The sequence below is a fragment of the Schistocerca americana genome, chromosome 2 (genome assembly GCF_021461395.2).
Source record: "Schistocerca americana isolate TAMUIC-IGC-003095 chromosome 2, iqSchAmer2.1, whole genome shotgun sequence".
NCBI lineage: Eukaryota > Metazoa > Arthropoda > Insecta > Orthoptera > Acrididae > Schistocerca > Schistocerca americana.
This window is the reverse complement of record NC_060120.1, coordinates 937,160,572-937,180,892: the sequence shown is the minus strand read 5'-3', so window position 1 is coordinate 937,180,892 and position 20,321 is coordinate 937,160,572. Positions and strand designations below refer to the sequence as shown.

Here is a 20,321-nt window from a genome sequence, read left to right as displayed (position 1 = left end):
CAGTTCAGTGACTTAGAATGCGGAATAATCATTGGATGTCACCTGAGTAACAAATCCATCAGGGACATGTAAACCTTTCTAGAGCGGCCCAAGTCGATTTTTGGTGATGTGACTCCTAACGGGAGACGCGGAGATACAACCAATGCAAAACCACGACCAGATATACCTCGGCTACTGATAGATAGGGAACGCCGAGGACTGCGGAAGGAGGTTAAAAGTAATTGCATGAAATCATCAGTAGGAATCACTCGTAGGTTCCATTGTGCTTCCAGTAATGCAAGCGAGCACAATGACTGTCCGTACGAAGCCAAAAAATGGAGTGGTATGGTTGAGCAGCTCCTTCATAAGCCACACTTTTTTAGCAAAAATTTAGGACACGCTTTAAGTGGTATACAGAACGATACCAGTGACTGGGAACGATTGATTTGTAGTGATGAAAAATCGCGCTATGTCTTTGGAAAAGTTTGGATTTAGCGAATGTCAGGAGAAAATTGCCTGCCGTCTTATGTAGGATCAGCAGTGGAGTAAGGCTGAAGTGCTGTTACGATATGGAGACGTTTCTCACGGTTAAGAAAATGCTAAATGCAGCACTGTGCACTACTTACAGTAGACGACCAGTTCGGGGATGATGATTATTTGTATCAGCATGACAAAGCGTCCTGTCATGAGGCAGCATCTCGCTGTCATGAAGGAGCATCTGTCAGGCAGTAGCTGAGTGGTCAGCGCGACAGAATGCCAATCCTAAGGGCCCGGGTTCGATTCCCGGCTGGGTCGGAGATTTTATCCGCTCAGGGACTGGGTGTTGTGTTGTCCTAATCATCAACAATTCATCCCCATCCATGCACAGTTCGGCGCTGGCGGCCGTGCGAAGCGGAGGTCCGATACTTCCGCCTGTGCGGCGTGTGCGAGTGTTTGTTTACTTGTGGACTTTGTCTGCGCGCGGGCTAGTAACAACGATCATGGCGAACAAGTACAGGAAAACTACATTACGATTCAATTTCTGCAAAGACTACGAACGACCAAAGGCTTTCGCAGTGGAACGATTCATTCGAGAGGACGTCAAGATACCGCCAAACGGTATTGTCGGATTTCACCTGTCCATCGTTAGTCCCACGGTGTATGTTAAGATGGTAAATGACGCGGCGTGTGAGAGAATTCTACAGGCGACAAAAGCAGGTCTCCGATTTTGCCATAATGACGGGAATGTCGGCACGGTAACTGTAGAGCATGCTGGTCTGGGTGTACGGACAATACGTGTTTTTGAGCTACCATTTGAGCTACCGGCTGACGAAGTTATCGAGGCTTTTAAGACATACGGCACGGTACATGGTCACACAGCAGACCGCTGGACACAATTCGCCACGTACCCCGTTCTTAACGGAGTGCGACAGATCACTATTGATCTTCAGAAGCATGTACCGTCCTATCTGACAATTGGTGGTTGTCGGGCGGTGGTGATTTACGATGGTCAACCACGTACATGTTCTGGCTGTGGCCAGGAGGGACACCTCAGGTCGAACTGTATGCAACGGCGGATTACGCAACTGCCTTCAGATGTGCGGGAGCCGTCGCCAGCGATGACAGTACTACCGATCACCTATGCCAAAGCCCTCACTGCGTCCGCTGATGACCGAAAAGACACAGCCCCGGTGGAAGATCAAGATGGCACTCTCCGAAACCTTGTAGCAGACGTCGGGATGACAGAGGATGCTGCTCCATCGAGCATACAATCTACGGCGACAACATCAGATGAGACCGAACTCCCACCAAGCACACCGATAGTACACGAAGCAGTTCCAGCCACTACGGATGCTGTTCCGTCTGGAACGCACTCTGTGACGACAACATCAGTTTCGACGTAACTCCCGCCAAGTACAACGATGGGACTCGAAACACTTCCGGTTCCTACGGATGCTTTTCTGTCGGGCAGCCGTGATTCCCTCCAATCTGAGGATACGGAAGGAAGCTCACGCAAACAACGTTCCCCGAAAAGGAGGAAACGGCGTCGTCGCACGACATCTCCTAGGGATGACTCCCCTTGCCCCGACGACGATGTGCCTGTGGACCAAGACGACACAACAGCCTCTACGAAACAGGATGAGGCAATGGAAACTGTTCGATCAGACCCGCAGCGGCCTGTCAAATTGACGGTACCGGGACGTGGTGATGCTGAAGAGGAATCACAGTTGGCTCTCCAGACGCAGATGCTGTGGCAATGGACACGAATATATCACTGCCTGCAAAGATGTGGTATGACGACATTGAGGAGGCGCCGGACGTCATACAGAGCAGCCGGCACTCACGAAGACAGCCTAATAATTGCTGAAGGTGAAGGGAGAGGGGCGAGAGACCGTCTTCTAACTCAGCCCCCAGCGCCGATGCAGGGAGATGTTGTTGCGCATGGACAGAGTGGGATTCAACGCCATGCGAACCGTATTGCGATATTAAATATAAATGACGTGCGTTCACCGGCCAAAATACACCTACTGAAGGAAACGATTTGGGCATCTGATGTGGATATTGCTTTGCTGCAGGAAGTCTACATAGCTGCACTCCCATACATCGCAGGCTACCAATCCTATTCGTCACATGGAGATCACAATGGGAGTGGGGTGGCAGTTTACGTGCGAGATGGCTTCCCAGTGGAAAACGTGTGTTACCTTCCGTCGGCCAGGGGAATGGCTTTCACGACGTTTGGGACACGCATCATCAATCCTTATGCACCGTCAGGAAACAATCGGCGGCGGGAGAGGGCGCGATTTTATGCAGAAGACATTGCCCCACTTTTCCATGGACGTTATGAATGTGTAATAATTGGTGGAGATTTCAACTGTGTTCTCAGCCAGAAAGACCAATGGCCGCAAGCAAACATCAGCCAGGTGTTGCGAATCGTTGTCAACGACCTTGTACTTAGTGACACGTGGGAATTACGACATGGAGATGCACCGGGATACACCTATGTGACAAGTCATTCGGCGAGCAGGTTAGATCGCATTTATATCTCACGGGCTCATGCAAATGATGTCCAGGACGCGGAACGCTGGCCATTGGCATTTTCTGATCACAGCGCTTACATCTGTACGGTGCTTCTTCCCCGTAGAGAGGTGTGGAACAGTAAGGCCCCGTGGAAATTAAACATTCAACATTTACATGATCCTGAATGAGGTCACCGGATCCTTGAGACATGGACGATGTGCGAGCGAAGGGTTGGAAGGTATGTGACGAAGCTTGATTGGTGGCTGACTTGTGCTAAACCGGCGCTTCGCCGTACGTTCATCTCATATAGCAGGGAGATGGCAGAATGGCGCCGCCGTACGACCGACTTTTATTTTGCAGCGCTGCGCGACCTGGACGATGGTCCGCCGGGACAGGACGTCTGGATCGAACGCAAAAGGATAAAAGCTAAACTAGTGGCTTTAGCTCGGAAACATCTTCAAGGAACCATGGTGCGCGCCAGATGTCACGATACGATCATGCACGAGATTCCTTCCATGCACCACGTCGTGAATGAACGAAAACACCGCCGACGCGTTTTGGTACAGGAATTAATTACCCGCGAGGACCGAAGAGTGACGCGTCAAGCGGACATTGTCTCTGCATTCGTCGACCATTACCAACACATTTATCGGGAAGAAGCAGCCCCTGTCGATGACCTCGAACGTATAGCCACGTACGTCTCCCGTACACTGACGGTGGAAGCCGCGGGAACCTTACTGGAAGCCATTAGCTGTGAGGAAGTACATGATGCGATCGCAAAGGGTGCGTTGAATCGGTCCCCAGGCATTGATGGACTTCCTGCTGAATTTTATCGCGAATTTCGCAACGAAATGGCACCGCGATGGACGGAAATGTACAACGAGATGTTAAATTCCGATGCGCCTTATTCACCGGCTTTTATGGAAGGCCTCTTGGTGCCAGTACATAAACCGAAGCCAGGAATTACGGTCACACATTATCGCCCCATCACCCTGCTTAATGCCGACTATAAGATCTTTGCACGGTTGCTAGCGTCGCGATGTCGTATGTCGTAGCGTTCTCTCTCCAGAACAGACGACACCGGGTGGATCGGTGAATGTGCAAACAGTTACTGGCGAATGCCGTGATGTGATAGCGCTGGCGGAGGAGAGCCGGCTTAAAGCGGCGATGGTGGCGGTTGATTTTGACAGTGCTTTTGATAAGGTGCGCCACAACTATCTGTACTGGAACAAATGAGATTTCCAGACCGTTTTACTGGTCTCATTAGAAGGATTTATGGGGGCGCACAATCCTTGGTACAGGTTAATGGGCGTCTAGCAGGGCCCATTCAAATTCGACGATCCATTCGCCAGGGCTGCCCTCTTTCGATGCTGCTGTTCGCGATAGCGTTGGAACCATTAATTGGGAGGCTAACAAATTCTCTTTCTGGGATGGAACTGCGGGGCTACACCTTCAAATGTCGTGCCTATGCGGACGACCTCCTGCTGCTCGTTCGTTCTGAGGAAGAGGTGAAGACGGTCCTTGAACTGTTGTTGGACCACAGTGTGACGGCGGGTAGTGCAGTGAACATGAACAAATCGGCGGCAATGCCGGTTGGAAGGGGCCTTACGCCGGAAGAAATCAGTCCGTTTCCTTATGTGCAACGATTCCGCTATCTCGGCATAGACTTTACCTCATCTGTAAAACATACTGCGGCAGTTAACTACCGACATATTTTACAGACAACACGTACCATGGTCCGACAACATCACCTACGGCGCCATGATCCTTTGCAGCGAGTCGAATATCTGAACACTTATGTGGTTTCTCGAATGGTGCATATTTCGCAGATCCTGCCCCTACCACTCACGCTCGGACGTCGACTTCAATCAGCAGTAGGCTACTTTGTGAAGATTGGGTCGCCCCTCAAGGTGCGATACGCAACGCTCGCGCTCCCTACGGACAAGGGGGGACTCGGACTTACGAATGTTCACTGCCGAGTGACGGCGCTCCTTCTAGCCACGATGTACAAGCAGTGGCGTAGCGGGGGTGATACCCTTACATCCTGCCTACTGGATCTCCTGGTTCCAGTGTCCCTCACACCTCCGGTGGCGGTGGGCAACATTACGTCACATTTTGCGCATGTATCAACATTTATCGTGGAACTTAGTTATATCAGAGACGAGCTTCCGCGCACGAGACCACCATGCGTGAAGGATTTTTATGTTTGGCTGCTACGACGGATAAGTCGTAATGTCATTGAACTCAAACACCCCAAGTTGCGTTGGCCGAAGATTTGGAGACATGTGCACCAAAAATTCCTTCCTACCTTCGTTCGGGCACTGTGGTTCTCTGTCGCCTGTTGCAAGTTCAACACCAACCAACGACTCCATGCAATTGGACTAGTGGACACTCCACCATGCCCGAAATGTCGCCAAGTGGATGACGACCATCACCGCTTAACTTGTATCACGGTAGAGGACGTATGGCTCCTAGGAAGACAGATGGTGGCTTGCTACCTCCGTGTGACCCCGCAACATATTACACCTGCTTCCTTCTTACATCCGGAGAGTGACTACTTTCCGGCGACTAAATCACACTCGATCATCTGGGTCAAAGGTTGGACGATCGCGTACCTCTATGGGGATGCTGCCAAGTCGCGACTCGACGTTTGGTATTTCTTGCAGCACGCCCACAATGAGGTTCATAGATGGTCACACTATCGGAAAACCTTTGCCAACTATCTTCACGCAGTCTTCCTCGACCCCCCACGCAGTTGGGATGTGCCAGGTGCAGTCGGTGTGCACATTTGACAGCTGATAATGAACCTCACGCTTCTCTCACCGCCCCATATATAATGCACATACTATACCATGAAATGATCTACATGTTCCTTTTAACAGAGTGATCTTTATGGAAAATAAATAAATAAAAACAACATCCCTGTATCCCTGTTCCTTTACATTTGTGATTTGTTTTACAATGATTTTTGTTTTTGTTTTTTTATTTTTGCAGAGGATGCATTTCATTTAGTGTTTGTGAACTGCCTAATTTTGTATCCAAATAAATAATAATAAATAAAGATGGTAGAGCACTTGCCCGCGAAAGGCAAAGGTCCCGAGTTCGAAAAAGAAAAGTGGTCAGCGCGACAGAATGCCAATCCTAAGGGCCTGGGTTCGATTCCCAGCTGGGTCAGAGATTTTATCCGCTCAGGGACTGGGTGTTGTGTTGTCCTAATCATCAACAATTCATCCCCATCGACGCACAAGTCGCTGATGTGACGTCAAATCGAAAGACTTGCACCCGGCGAACGGTCTACCCGACGGGAGGCCCTAGTAACACTACATTTACATTTATCTGTCAGGCAAAGGCTTGTAGACAATAAAAGTCCAGAAATGGACAGGCCTGCCCAGAGTCCCGATCTGAACCCAATAGAATACCTCTGGGATGAATCAGAGCGTCAGCTTCATTCCAGACCCCAGTGTCCCACATCACTACCGTCTCCGGTTTTGGCTCTTGACGAAAAATGGGCTTCCATTCCTCGACAGACATGCAGATACCTAAGTGAAAGAATTCCCAGCAAAGTTCAAGTGGTCATAATGGCGAAGGTTGGACACTCTGCATATTAATACCCACTAATAGGTGTCTGGATACTTTTGATCGGACAGTCTATGTATGCAAACAAGTAAATTAGGGTATGTTCGTGTTGTTGTTGTTGTGGTCTTCAGTCCCGAGACTGGTTTGATGCAGCTCTCCATGCTACTCTATCCTGTGCAAGCTTCTTCATCTCCCAGTATCTACTGCAATCTACATCCTTCTGAATCTGCTTAGTGTATTCATCTCTTGGTCTCCCTCTACGATTTTTACCCTCCACGCTGCCCTCCAATACTAAATTGGTGATCCCTTGATGCCTCAGAACATGTCCTACCAACCGATCCCATCTTTTAGTCAAGTTGTGCCACAAACTCCTCTTCTCCCCAATTCTATTCAATACCTCCTAATTAGTTACGTGATCTACCCATCTAATCTTCAGCATTCTTCTGTAGCACCACATTTCGAATGCTTCTATTCTCTTCTTGTCCAAACTATTTATCGTCCATGTTTCACTTCCATACATGGCTACACTCCATACAAATACTTTCAGAAATGACTTCCTGACACTTAAATCTATACTCGATGTTAACAAACTTCTCTTCTTCAGAAAAGCTTTCCTTGCCATTGCCAGTCTACATTTTATATCCTCTCTACTTCGACCATCATCAGTTATTTTGCTCCCCAAATGGCAAAACTCCTTTACTACTTTAAGTGTCTCATTTCCTAATCTAATTCCCTCAGCATCACCCGACTTAATTCGACTACATTCCATTATCCTCGTTTTGCTTTTGTTGATGTTCATCTTATATCCTCCTTTCAAGACACTGTCCATTCCATTCAACTGCTCTTCCAAGTCCTTTGCTGTCTCTGACAGAATTACAATGTCATCGGCGAACCTCAAAGTTTTTTTTTCTTCTCCATGGATTTTAATACCTACTCCGAATTTTTCTTTTGTTTCCTTTACTGCTTGCTCAATATACAGATTGAACAACATCGGGGAGAGGCTACAACCCTGTCTCACTCCCTTCCCAACCACTGCTTCCCTTTCATGTCCCTCGACTCTTATAACTGCCATCTGGTTTTTGTACAAATTGTAAATAGCCTTTCGCTCCCTGTATTTTACCCCTGCCACCTTTAGAATTTGAAAGAGAGTATTCCAGTCAACATTGTCAAAAGCTTTCTCTAAGTTTACAAATGCTAGAACCGTAGGTTTGCCTTTCCTTAATCTTTCTTCTAAGATAAGTCGTAAGGTCAGTATTGCCTCACGTGTTCCAGTGTTTCTACGGAATCCAAACTGATCTTCTCCGAGATTGGCTTCTACTAGTTTTTCCATTCGTCTGTAAAGAATTCGTGTTAGTATTTTGCAGCTGTGACTTATTATGAGTATGTTCGTATGAGCTGGAAATTAAGTACCACTCAATCGTACCCAAGTTCCATTATGCACAGAAATCATCAAAAGATTTTTTAAGCACTTCCAAAAACGTGGTCGCTTGTTTCTTTGGTTACATTAGACATATCACGATCATTACTGTGAGGACGATTAATGTTGAATATTGTACAACTATTTGTCTATCACGTGTCATCGGTGAAATCAGGGAATACAGAAAGCGTCGCGCCATTCTTCAGCACGATACTGTCGGCTACCACACAGCACTTCAAAGAACTATTATTTGACGGACAGAAACGTGGAATAATCTGGCGGGTACCAACATCAGACTGGTAAAAAGGTCTCCAAAATTGGTTTCAACTCATACAAAAGTGTATAATTTTTAAATGCGTATGAAATTATATCTTCTAGAAAGGTTTTTCTTTCATTGTTTCAGTAGTCTTACCAGCTTTGTTAGTTGGCTAAAAACGTTACAGTTAGTAGAGTGATGATAAATTATTATCATTCTTTCAGCCAGCAGGCTGGGGACAATTTAACTCATTATTTCACGCTTTTATTTTTGTAGCTCGCAAATGGTTGCTCTGTGATCAGTGTTAGTATTTAAACAATTAATTATCCAGCACCTACTGCACGACCTAGGGGTTTATTAGGACAAGTTAAAAAGATCCGTTACGATTTTTACGCTATATTAAATCATAGTGCATTTTCGCCAGTTCCAGGTATTGAGAACTTATATAAATGTTTGCAAACAGAAAAGTCGTAAAGGTGTGAGTTACAGCGTGGGTTTGCTATGTGGGGACAAACAGCACGGAGCGATGCGTGAGAGGATAGCTAACAAAAGAGACCGTACGGACATATGGCCGGAAATGTGTTCCAATGGAGGTACGCGCACTTGAAGATGGAGATTTTTTACTCCGTCCGAACAGGCCTTGGAAGGCCCAACAGTACCGACGGCCGCCGTGTCACCCTCAGCCCACAGGAATCACTGGATGCAGATATGGAGGGGCATGTGGTCAGCACACTGCTCCCCCAGTCGTAAGTCAGTTTACGAGACCGGAGCAGCTACTTCTCAAACAAGTAGCTCCTCAGTTTGCCTCACAAGGGCTGAGTGCACCCCGCTTGCCAACAGCGCTCGGCAGACCTGATGGTCACCCATCCAAGTGCTAGCCCAGCCCGACAGCGCTTAGCTTCGGCGATATGACGGGAACCGGTGTTACCACTGCGGCAAGGCCGTTGGCTGAAGATAGAGATAAAAGATGTATACACTGACCCCGGTAACAGCACTAGGCAGATGGGCTGCCAGCGTGGCAGGGAGGAAGTCTCCACAGACACTCCCATATGACTTACACTGAGGTGACAAAAGTGATGGGATAATTCCTATTATCGTGTCGGACGTCCTCTGCCTGGCGTAGTGCAGCCAACTCGACGTGGCATGGACTCATCTCATTAAAGTCCCCTGTACAAATAGTGAGCCATGCTGCTTCTGCAACTGACCGTAGCTGCGAAATAGTTGCGGGTGCAGGATTTTGTACACAAACTAACCTCTCGATTACGTCCCACAATTGTTCGGTGGGTGGCCAAATAATTCCCTCGAATTGTCCAGAATGTTCTTCAAACCAATCGCTAACAATTGTAGCCTGACGACATAGTACACTGTCATCCACAAAAATTCCATCGCTGTTTTGAAACAAGTAGCGAACATAACTAATTTCAGTCAATGATATGTTCAGCTGGACTAAAGGATCCAGAAAATTGTGGAGCCACCAGCAGCTTGCACAGTGCCTTGTTGACAACTTGGGTCCATGGTTTCGTGGTATCTGCGCCGCACTCGAACCCTACCAACAGAAATCTGACCAGGCCACGGTTTTCCAGTCATCAAGGGTCCAACCGAAGGGGTCACGAGCGCAAGGAGAGGCGCTGCAGACTATACTGTGCTGTTAGCAAAGGCACTCGAGTCGGTCGTCTGCTGCCATAGTCCGTTAATGATTTAATGGCTCTGAGCACTATGGGACTCAACTGCTGAGGTCATTAGTCCCCTAGAACTTAGAACTACTTAAACCTAACTAACCTAAGGACCTCACAAACACCCATGCCCGGGGCAGGATTCGAACCTGCGACCGTAGCAGCAGCGCGGCTCCGGACTGGAGCGCCTAGAACCGCACGGCCACCGCGGCCGGCTTAGTCCGTTAACACCACATTTTGCTGTACTGTCCGAACTGATACGTTCGTCGTGTGTCCCAAACTAATTTCTGCGGTAATTTCACGCATTGTTGATTGTCTGTTAACGCTGACAACTCTATCCAAAAGTCGCTAGTCTACATCTACATCTACATCCATACTGCGCAAGCCACCTGACGGTGTGTGGCGGAGGGTACCTTGAGTACCTCTACCGGTTCTCCCTTCTATTCCAGTCTCGTATTGTTCGTGGAAAGAAGGATTGTCGGTATGCCTCTGTGTGGGCTCTAATGTCTCTGATTTTATCTTCATGGTCTCTTCGCGAGATGTACGTAGGAGGGAGCAATATACTGCTTGACTCCTCGGTGAAGGTCTGTTCTCGAAACTTCGACAAAAGCCCGTACCGAGCTACTGAGCGTCTCTCCTGCAGAGTCTTCCACTGGAGTTTATCTATCATCTCCGTAACGCTTTCACGATTACTAAATGATCCTGTAACGAAGCGCGCTGCTCTCCGTTGGATCTTCTCTATCTCTTCTATCAACCCTATCTGGTACGGATCCCACACTGCTGAGCAGTATTCAAGCAGTGGGCGAACAAGTGTACTGTAACCTACTTCCTTTGTTTTCGGATTGCATTTCCCTAGGATTCTTCCAACGAATCTCAGTCTGGCATCTGCTTTACCGACCATCAACTTTATATGGTCATTCCATTTTAAATCACTCCTAATGCCTACTCCCAGATAATTTATGGAATTAACTGCTTCCAGTTGCTGATCTGCTATATTGTAGCTAAATGATATGGGATCTTTCTTTCTATTTATTCGCAGCACATAACACTTGTCTACATTGGGATTCAATTGCCATTCCCTGCACCATGCGTCAATTCGCTGCAAATCCTCCTGCATTTCATTTCAGTACAATTTTCCATTGTTACAACCTCTCGATATACCACAGCATCATCTGCAAAAAGCCTCAGTGAACTTCCGATGTCATCCACAAGGTCATTTATGTATACTGTGAATAGCAACGGTCCTACGACACTCCCCTGCGGCACACCTGAAATCACTCTTACTTCGGAAGACTTCTCTCCATTGAGAATGACATGCTGCGTTTCGGAAGACTTCTCTCCATTGAGAATGACATGCTGCGTTCTGTTATCTAGGAGCTCTTCAATCCAATCACACAATTGGTCTGATAGTGCATATGCTCTTACTTTGTTAAGTGAAGTCCGTCAGCCACTGCGTTGTCCGTGGTGAGAGGTACTGCCTGAAATTTGGTATTCTCGGCACTCTGTTGACACTGTGGATTTCGAAATACTGAATACCCTAACGATTATGGCAGTAGAATGTCCCATGTGTCTAGCTCCAACTTGTACCATTCCTCGTCCAAAGTCTGTTGATTCCCGTTGTGTGCGCATAATGACAGCGGAAATCTTTTCGCATGAATGACTTGAGTGCAAAATGACAGCTCCGCCAATGTACTGCCCTTTTATACCTTGTGTAAGCGATACTACCGTCACCTGTATATGCGCATATCGCAATCCTATGGCTTTTGTCACCTCAGTGGACAAAGCTTAATGGCCTTATTATCTACAGTATTACCTCCACGGTGACGGTTTTGTCGCTAGTTCGTTGCATTGGCCGCCACGGTGCTGGGATTTCCGTCATCCGTCCTCTTCACAGAGTAGTTTCTTTTACTAGGGGCAGTATGTTAATCCTTCACAGTATCCACCTGCCGCCTACGCAGAATCCCCATGGTATGCTGGCAGCGATCCACCAGCACTAGTTCAGCCTGGTCTGGCCGGATATTATTGGTGACCGCCTCGTTGGACCAGTCATCCTTCGACATCATCTCAGAGGCAGGCAGCATCTCCACTTCCTGCATTTCCCGTACTCGAATCACTGCGTCACGGCTGCTTACTTCCGCTAAGTGCACCGTCTTCCCAGAATGTACGTGAGAAAGCTTATCCAGTTTTTATAATCCGGTTCTTATTTCATCTGCACCAGCGTCGGCGTCAAGCAGAAAACTGGCCACACCGTTTTTAACAGGAAATTCCTCCTGCGTTAATCAACGTCAAGCACCAAACTGCAATCCTTAGGAAACCAGAAACCGATCTCGGTCCTTCCGAGAATGACACCTGGCTGTTCCAACTCTCTCTTCGGCGAGTTTCAGAGGCATATAAAAGGAAATGCCAAACAGCGCCAACCTTGCGACTATGTGTTTCTGAACAACCATTTACTGGTAGGCGGTGTTAATAAAGGCCTGAAAGAATGGAAAAAAATACCGGACGAGTGCGAGTGGAGTCTACACTCTGAGGGTTCCGTAAAAACTTAATTATGAATATAGATAGCTCCTCTATAGGAGCTGGTGAATGAATTTGCGATTGACATAAATGGCCGTATCTTTTGATGTATTGGTTTATAACCTTAAAGTTTTTACAGCACCAAGGGACAGTAAACCGCCGGCCAGGGTGGCCGAGCGGTTCTAGACGCTACAGTCTGGAACCGCGCGACCGCTACGGTCGCAGGTTCGAACCCTGCCTCGGGCATGGATGTGCGTGATGCCCTTAGGTTAGTTAGGTTTAAGTAATTCTAAGTTCTAGGGGACTGATGATCTCAGGAGTCAAGTCCCATAGTGCTCAGAGCCATTTGAACCATTTTTTACAGTAAGCTGCATTATTTGACGCAAGTCCAAACTTGATACCTCTACCCATTCCTGAGAACAGCGGGTCTTAATAGACGGACAGACGGGCAACAGATGCCAAAAAAATATTTTTTTATGTGACGTAAGTACAAGTAAGAATTTTAGGGTTTTACCTTTTCATGTCATGTGAAATATTGCTTCTTCCCAAATTTCATGATTGTAGCCCAACAGAAGCAACCTATGGGTTTTGATGAGTGAGTTTTGGACTATCGACATTTATGACATAAATGTCCGTATCTTTTGATTGGACAGACTTAGAAAATTAATTTTTTTACAGCGCCAAATTTCAGTTTGATACCTCTAACTGTCCTTGAAAAGAAGGAGTCTTAACAGTCGAGCAGACAGACAGGGAGACAGACAGACGAACAACAATGTGAGCCTGCAATTGTTCTTTTTGTACCGATTGAGATACGGGTTTAAAGGAAATTAATGTGAAAGCGGATAGGAAATTATTATTGCAGCTTATTACAGTCAGTATTGGCAAAATTAAGTGAGAGAATTATTACTTTTAGCGTAGAAAAAATGTTGAGTCACAAAATAAAGGTGTTTTTAAATACACAAACATTCTCCGCTCTCTGATACCACAGTATATTCTCTAAGAGCCACAGTATATCTACTAGTAACCGACAGCTAATCGTATATAACGTTGTCTATCCTTCCTCATTCCTCAACAATTATTTTCTATCGAAATTCTAATTGTAAAGTGGTCGACCACGTTTGTGCCATTTCTTCTAGTTTCTTTCTATATTGTATCTTAACTTTTTTAATTAGATAAAGGTTGTCGTTAAAGATCTGATCTAGACGAAAATTGAAGTAAAGTGTTCGTTAGAACACCGAAGTCTTTAAGTAGAGATTGTCTTATGGGACATACCCTGCTCTTTTTGTTTTCGTATCTAAGACTCAGTTCGTCCACTGGGGTATTGGGAGTTCTATTGTTCATCTGGTATCAATACTTCCGCAGCCTGACAATTTTCACATACACGCTGTAAGGGGTTCACCACCCTGCTGGAGCAAATGTAATTTCGATGTATTGCTCACGCGCTGCCTGCGACAGAAAATATCTTTGCTGGAATGAAGTCGCAGGTCAGAGCAGTCTCGGCACTTGTCGCTCGCTCCTACCGGGCAGTTGTAGTCTGTCACTGGTACAGCGCAGTTCATATCCAAGTACTGTAAGGTAAATTTTATTATTTTTATCGGCATGAGATGTTGATATGGGTTTGTTTCATTCTTTTTGTGATTCGTCAGCACCAGTGGACCCAGATTTGTAATATTCAATTTTTCATATAATGGATCGCAGATCTTTATCGATAATGTAAATGATTTTCGGTATATAATTTTTACCAGTCAACAAAAAAAGAAACGAAGGAATAATTTTGCCTTAAGTCATAACCAGTCCTGCTCCAGTCATTTATTTAATTTGAAATATTTCAGAAATTTTCTCAGATCATAGTCATGTGTTCTTTAGTAATCAGACGACTAGCTGTGCAGCTGTGTCAATAAGCAAAGTCAGTTTTTCTAATGATTCAGATCTCGGACAAATGTTGTCCAGTATTAGTAGATAGGCCAGCACTGCACTAACCTGTGCTATTTCCGAGCAGATATATAGACAGCGTTATCTGGCGACGCCATCATGAGGTAAGAAATTTTCAGATTGATTTCACAGGGCCATAGCGTAGCGCTGTTACGACAAAATTTATCAGTTTTCGTGAGTTAAGATATTAACAAAAAATATCATTTTTTTTATTTTATATGCGAAGGTTACAACGCTTTGACGTGCAGAGGATAGCAGTGCGAACAATGAAGTGTGGAGCTCCATTAAATTTCGGGCGTGCAGCCGCATACATTCCACTTCTTCAAACATTTCGGTTGTCTACTGTTCGGCCATCTACAGAGTGAGCCGAAAGACTGATCCCATAGCACTCGCTCCCTCCTTTGACCCCCTCGGACCGTGTCACTGCGCATGGGGCCACAGATAACAAAAGCGCCAGACACGTTGATCGGCGACAGAGAAGTACACATATGCATGAAATGAATCAGTGGTTACGCGCTCGATACACGCTGGGAAGTTGATGTGTCATCTTGAGCTGCGTTGTGGCGATGTTATTGCGATTTTATTAAAGAAAGCGCCAGATTCCATGACTTGTCCAAGCTGAAACCGCTGTATATCTTAATTCAATTCTTCGCCAAACGGACTTCAGCAGCTTCTTTCACCACCGAATCCCAAAAGAACATGGTAGAATTTCGACATTTTCGTACAGTGTAGAGCAACCAGTGTCAATGCACTGCTGTACCACACGCGAATCAATGGGGATGTCAGAGCCTGGTGCATCTACGGCATTCCGTGCATCTTTCTTAGGCTGTACGAGTTGTCTGTCCAGTGAATGAACGCCACACTCAGAAGATATCGTGTAAACGCCAACTTCCGGCACATTGTAAGTAGGCTGTTTAGGTTTTTTTATTGGTAACGCCACGTAGCGCTCTGTATGAAAATCACTGGCTGTGCTGTGTGCAGTCTGTAGCTGGTTTGCATTGTTGTTTGCAATTGTAGTGTTGGGCAGCTGGATGTGAACAGCGCGTAGCGTTGCGCAGTTGGAGGTGAGCCGCCAGCAGTGGTGGATGTGGGGAGAGAGATGGCGGAGTTTTGAGAGCGGCTGATCTGGACGTGTGTCCGTCAGAAACAGTAAATTTGTAAGACTGGATGTCATGAACTGATATATATATTATGACTTTTGAACACTATTAAGGTAAAGACATTGTTTGTTCTCTATCAAAATCTTTCATTTGCTAACTATGCCTGTCAGTAGTTAGTGCCTTCGGTAGTGAAATTCTTTTATTTAGCTGGCAGTATTGGCGCTCGCAGTACTGCAGTAGTTCGAGTAGCGAAGATTTTTGTGAGGTAAGTGATTCGTGAAAGGTATAGGTTATTGTTAGTCAGGGCCATTGTTTTGTAGGGATTATTAAAAGTCAGGTTGCGTTGCGCTATAAATATTGTGTGTCAGATTAGTGATGATCAGAATAAGTAAAGAGAGTAATGTCTGAGTACGTTCAGTTTTGCTCAGCTGTTTAAAAAGCAAATAACGTAAGAGGTTTTCCAGCAAAGTAATTCATAAATTTTTCTAAGGGGACGTTTCTTTAACAGAACCCAAGAGTGCCACTGGTTTAGGTGGACGGCAAAACATCATTTTTAATTTGTGTTTCCTGGGAATCCGTCCTTTTTTTCCACGATAAGCATCCCACGTATAGCAGGACAGCCATAGATTTAAATCTTCCTAGATCATCTTCTGCATTCCTTATGCCCACCTTTGGTTTCACCTGGCATGGCATACCTGCTGTGGAGAATACCCTTTGGCTTGAAAAACTCTAAATGTAGGGGCTCCTCCATTAGACTGATGTGTGCTCTGTGAACCAAATTTCTAAGAACACTCAACGTCTAAGAAAGATGGTGACAGCTATTTGCACGTAAATAGAAATCCACATGCATGAGTCGAAGTACCATCATTTTCGCACCGAACCAAAACATGCAAAAATGGATGACATCCCTGCTTTTCGATTTCCGTTGTAAATTGGATTTGTCCGTGAACCGAATTCAGATGGTTAAAAATTCTCCTAATTTATCTTCACCACAGGGCCACACTACAAACTGCTATCAACATATCTTTAAAATACTGTGGGCTTCAAACTAGCACACTCCGGAGCCTTTCCTCAGAGTCCTCCATAAAGAAATTGGCCACAAAGGGACTACCCACAGTCAGTGTTCAAAATATCTGTTATTAGATAAAAAGTATAGGAAGGTCGTAACTCGTTTGAACAAATCTGATACCTCTTTGTAAAAACTTTTTCCGCTAAGAGATAATGTTCTAAAAGGGGAACCTTCGTGAATAACGACACGACATCGAAACTGACTAATAAATCAGAACTGCTTAGGTCCACTGATTTAAGTTGGCCAATAAAATCTTCGGAGTTGCGTATCCGACGAGCACATTTTCCCGTCAGAAGGCTCAATAACGGGATTAAGTATTTGCCGCAGTCACAATTTTGAGTGTCATGTTACTCGCTATTAATCGCATAGGAAAGTCTTTCCAATGGATCTTTGGGACTCCATAAAGTCTCGGAGCAAAATGTTGTGTCTGACACGAAAAAGAAAATTATGTTTAAAATTTAGAATATTATCTATAAATCACTCGCAGCATTTCAGATTTAGCAACCCATCTTCATCTTCAGGTGCCAGCATGTTATATCTTCAATGGCGCATACAGGTATACACAACATATTTACACACACTTGAATTTCGGTGTATTTACGTGTTGAACTGGTGAGAGTACGAATGTATGTAGGGACATAGGGGTTGAAGAATGGAGAAACGAAGTCATCTCTAGTACTCCTCCACTCCTTACCACATCCCTCCCACACAACTAACATATAACAGCTTTAAACAGTAATTTATGAAAGTGAGAAGTGCTTTTATGATTGACTGAGTTACTGTAGGCATCATTGTAGATGCATTTATTACGTTGATCTGATAATCTCGATATGTGTTGCACAATTTGTAAAATAGTTTCGTATTTCAAATTATTGCTAAAAGTGATTTATAAATCAATAGCAATAATCTATTCACTTTCTTTTGCAATCCTAGCATGATTAAAGCAAAGATTTTGGTCGCGCTAACAGAGTTTAGCTCCTTCAGAAACGATATTCAAGCTATTTGATTTCGGAACATATAGTGCGTGAAAATTAAACAAAGGTGTGTATATGTGTGTATGTGCGTGTGTGTGTGTGTGTGTGTGTGTGTGTGTGTGTGTGTGTGTGTGTGTGTTTATGTGCGTATGTACGAATTAAGTAGGATTTTCCTCAAATGTCTCATTTTTCTACCACTGTGCACACATTTGAGATTTAATTTCTTCAACCAGCTATTCACACATAGCGCACACCTAGAAACTCAGTATAATTTCCCCTCAGATCCATTCTTTCTGGTACTGCTCTTAAGTGATACAATTTCTCGCATGCGTCATTTGCGTAGTTCCGTGAAGAAACGAATTGGTGGAGGAACATGTCCAAAGCTTGTAGCGTTCCGGCTTGGTGTCAACCATTTTCAGTTCTTGGATACTGGCATTTCCGATTTGACAGTGAACTGCAGTAAAATAACGATATGCTAACCGCATGCACAAAACACAGATATGACGAAACACTGAAGAATATTGTGCCAGATGTATTAGATTAAATACTCTTTTAGCTTCGCTGTCGCTCACCGTCAGCTGCGATGATACCGAACCCTGGTACAAGAGCTCAAACGCGATACTGCAGCTGTCAGAGCGTCAAGTACATGTTCCTCTTTTCGCAGTAGTTTTCTTCATACTCGCGCGAGCCACTACACACTGTTCGAGCTTTTGCAAATCGGTTTTAGTAACGTCGTAGCGAATAACTGAAAGTCAAGGAACGATACCTCAGAAATGTGCTTTTGTATCACCAAATTCTCATCAGGCATGGATGGATCAAGATATTTATCACTTTCATCATTACGTTGTTAATGAATAATAGCTCCAGTTGCTAAAGTTATTTACTTTACTCCACGGTCACAGTGTTCAGATTCCACAAGAAAATTGCTTCAATTTAAGGATTGAAACCAATGATGGAGTAAATTATACGACATTTTACCAAATGAAGCGGTTATACTTTAATTCAGAACACAGCTGCAGATCAGCAGCGCTTTCCAAACGCCGAGAAACTAATAATTCTTTACTTATTGAAAATGTAGCTAACGTCCTTGTCGCAGCGGTAACAGCGGATCCCGTCAGATCGCCGAAGTTAAGCGCTGTCGGCCTGGGCTAGTACTTGGATGGGTGACCATCCGGTCAGCCGAGCGCTGTTGGCAAGCGGGGTGCACTCAGCCCTTGTGAGGCAAACTGAGGAGGTACTTGATAGAGAAGCAGCGGCTCCGCTCCCGGAAACTGACATACGGCCGGGAGAGCGGTGTGCTGACCACATACCTCTCCACATCCGCAACCAGTGACGCCTATGAGCCGAGGCGGCCGGTCAGTACCGTTGGGATTTCATGGCCTATTCGGGAGGAGTTTTAGTTTTTTGTTCAACGTGTAGGAAAACAGCAGGAGTAGCACTGCAGTTGCCTTACTGGAAAAGGAGTTTTAAAAATTGATTTTTTTGTAGACATTCCACTTGCATCATCTCATCTAGATTAATGGTGAAACTATAACTCAGCTGTTTATACTGCGTCCTTATTTTTATCCATAATCTCGACATTAAAAATTGCTAGCAAATATTTCTTTTATTTTTATTTAACCTGATTTCATTAGGGTATTCAGGCCCTCTCTTGAATAGGAGCATGGGTTTAAACACACAAATATGTTTACACCACAGTTTATTTAAATAATGATTGATAAATGGTTCAAATGGCTCTGAGAACTATGGGACTTTGCTTCTGAGGACATCAGTCCCCTAGAACTTAGAACTACTTAAATCTAACTAACCTAAGGACATCACACACGCCCATGCCCGAGGCAAGATTCGAACCTGCGACCGTAGCGGTTGCGCGGTTCCAAACTGTAGCGCCTAGAACCGCTCGGCCATCCCGGCCGGCAATGATTGATAATTTTGTCATAATAATAATTCTATTATCAAAAGTGAAAGTTTGATTCGTACATATTCGGAGCGTTTTGAATAACAGTACCAAAATTGTAGCGATAATAACACTCTAAAAAAAACTATTACCACTATTAATACGTAGTAGTGGTGGAAAGTGCAAATGTGCTCTAGAGTAAGAGTAAAAAAAACTGCGTTGTTATTAGTTTTCTTTTAAGGTAGAGGTGTTATTTAGTTCACTGCTATAGTGAGGCAGATCATTCCAAACTCTTGTTCTTGGTAAGGAAAAGGATTCAGAGAGACATCCGTGCAAGGGGTGTTATTTTGCTCTGATGGGGCGAATGTTTCTGCTGCGCTGTTCACAGAGTGTACGGAAATCTATGCGCTTGCATACACACAGCCAGGATAGCAATGAATAATGTGGTGAAATATGGTCAAAATGGCTAGACTGGCTGTGTCACACGGTCAGTTCTGAAACTTTAGTAGTAAATACACATCATTTGGAAGAATGTCCCCGTTCAGGTTTACTACGCCTGCAGTTATATATGAACATGACTGACGTACATTGTATGTATGTAGGCTTTCCCTTGGACTCCAGGCGAAAGCTAAAATTGGAAATCCCCTCCGGAAGGTTCCCACCTGGGCATCTCTCTGCCCCACTCCCAGCCTGCTGGGACATTTGACTGAGAAGGACGAGATCCTGCAACTACCCACCCTGCTATCACGCGTTAGGGAAAAAAAGACACAAAAAAGAAGAAAGGTCCACATTGACACGGCAAAATACGAGGAAGTGACCACACAGTGCAAATGACATGGTGTATACATAAAGTAATTCAGAGTTCGCCTCCTTAGCCGAGGTCGCTAACGCACGCCTGTGCGTTGGCGCTCGACTCGGAGGTAAGCTGACTCGAATC

At 45.2% G+C, this 20,321-nt stretch overlaps 2 pseudogenes; one reads left to right on the top strand and one right to left on the bottom strand.

Moving 5' to 3' along the window:
• Positions 1-9,056: 9,056 nt before the first annotated feature.
• On the bottom strand, positions 9,057-9,174 carry LOC124597120 (annotated as a pseudogene).
• A 9,390-nt stretch (positions 9,175-18,564) lies between these two features.
• Positions 18,565-18,682, top strand: LOC124597045 (annotated as a pseudogene).
• The last annotated feature ends 1,639 nt before the right edge of the window (positions 18,683-20,321 follow it).